Below are 2,500 nucleotides of genomic sequence, written 5' to 3'. Positions count from 1 at the left end.
CAAACGCAGTGTAAGACACGCAAACGCAGTGTAAGACACACGCAAACGCAGTGTAAGACACACGCAAACGCAGTGTAAGACACGCAAACGCAGTAAAACACACGCAAACGCAGTGTAAGACACACGCAAACGCAGTGTAAGACACACGCAAACGCAGTGTAAGACACGCAAACGCAGTAAAACACACGCAAACGCAGTGTAAGACACACGCAAACAGTGTAAAACACACACAAACGCAGTGTAAAACACACACAAACGCAGTGTAAGACACGCAAACGCAGTGTAAGACACACGCAAACGCAGTGTAAGACACACGCAAACGCAGTGTAAGACACACGCAAACAGTGTAAGACACAACACACGCAAACGCAGTGTAAGACACGCAAACGCAGTGTAAGACACACGCAAACGCAGTGTAAGACACACGCAAACGCAGTGTAAGACACGCAAACGCAGTGTAAGACACACGCAAACGCAGTGTAAAGACACACGCAAACGCAGTGTAAGACACACGCAAACGCAGTGTAAGACACACGCAAACGCAGTGTAAGACACGCAAACGCAGTGTAAGACACACGCAAACGCAGTGTAAGACACACGCAAACGCAGTGTAAGACACAACACACGCAAACGCAGTGTAAGACACGCAAACGCAGTGTAAGACACACGCAAACGCAGTGTAAGACACGCAAACGCAGTGTAAGACACGCAAACTCAGTGTAAGACACGCAAACAGTGTAAAACACACGCAAACGCAGTGTAAGACACACGCAAACGCAGTGTAAGACACGCAAACGCAGTGTAAGACACACGCAAACGCAGTGTAAGACACACGCAAACGCAGTGTAAGACACACGCAAACGCAGTGTAAGACACAACACACGCAAACGCAGTGTAAGACACGCAAACGCAGTGTAAGACACACGCAAACGCAGTGTAAGACACACGCAAACGCAGTGTAAGACACGCAAACGCAGTGTAAGACACACGCAAACGCAGTGTAAGACACGCAAACGCAGTGTAAAACACACGCAAACGCAGTGTAAGACACACGCAAACAGTGTAAAACACACGCACAAACGCAGTGTAAGACACGCAAACGCAGTGTAAGACACACGCAAACGCAGTGTAAGACACGCAAACGCAGTGTAAGACACACACACGCAAACGCAGTGTAAGACACGCAAACGCAGTGTAAGACACGCAAACGCAGTGTAAGACACACGCAAACGCAGTGTAAGACACGCAAACGCAGTGTAAGACACACGCAAACAGTGTAAAACACACGCAAACGCAGTGTAAGACACACGCAAACGCAGTGTAAGACACACGCAAACGCAGTGTAAGACACACGCAAACGCAGTGTAAGACACACGCAAACGCAGTGTAAGACACACGCAAACGCAGTGTAAGACACAACACGCAAACGCAGTGTAAGACACACGCAAACGCAGTGTAAGACACACGCAAACGCAGTGTAAGACACACGCAAACGCAGTGTAAGACACACGCAAACGCAGTGTAAGACACAACACACGCAAACGCAGTGTAAGACACACGCAAACGCAGTGTAAGACACACGCAAACGCAGTGTAAGACACACGCAAACGCAGTGTAAGACACGCAAACGCAGTGTAAGACACACGTAAACGCAGTGTAAGACACACGCAAACGCAGTGTAAGACACACGCGAAACGCAGTGTAAGACACACAAACGCAGTGTAAGACACACGCAAACGCAGTGTAAGACATGCAAACGCAGTGTAAGACACGCAAACGCAGTGTAAGACACGCAAACGCAGTGTAAGACACACAAACGCAGTGTAAGACACGCAAACGCAGTGTAAGACACGCAAACGCAGTGTAAGACACGCAAACGCAGTGTAAGACACACGCAAACAGTGTAAAACACACGCAAACAGTGTAAAACACACGCAAACGCAGTGTAAGACACGCAAACGCAGTGTAAGACACACGCAAACGCAGTGTAAGACACACGCAAACGCAGTGTAAGACACGCGAAACGCAGTGTAAGACACACGCAAACGCAGTGTAAGACACGCAAACGCAGTGTAAGACACACAAACGCAGTGTAAGACACACAAACGCAGTGTAAGACACACGCAAACGCAGTGTAAGACACACATGCAAACGCAGTGTAAGACACACGCAAACGCAGTGTAAGACACGCAAACAGTGTAAAACACACGCAAACGCAGTGTAAGACACACGCAAACGCAGTGTAAGACACACGCAAACGCAGTGTAAGACACACGCAAACGCAGTGTAAGACACACGAACGCAGTGTAAGACACAACACGCAAACGCAGTGTAAGACACACACACACGCAAACAGTGTAAAACACACGCAAACGCAGTGTAAGACACACATGCAAACGCAGTGTAAGACACACGCAAACGCAGTGTAAGACACACGCAAACGCAGTGTAAGACACACATGCAAACGCAGTGTAAGACACACATGCAAACGCAGTGTAAG

At 48.5% G+C, this 2,500-nt stretch overlaps 1 protein-coding gene across 1 annotated transcript in view; it reads right to left on the bottom strand.

The window, feature by feature from the left end:
- Positions 1 to 2,500, bottom strand: part of f7i (coagulation factor VIIi) — a 9,931-nt gene that overhangs the window by 6,773 nt on the left and 658 nt on the right. The window lies entirely within an intron of this gene.

This window comes from Sander vitreus, unplaced genomic scaffold (assembly GCF_031162955.1).
Source record: "Sander vitreus isolate 19-12246 unplaced genomic scaffold, sanVit1 ctg351_0, whole genome shotgun sequence".
NCBI classification, from domain to species: Eukaryota; Metazoa; Chordata; class Actinopteri; order Perciformes; family Percidae; genus Sander; species Sander vitreus.
The sequence above is the reverse complement of the archived record's forward strand: the minus strand, read 5'-3'. Positions and strand labels throughout refer to the sequence as shown.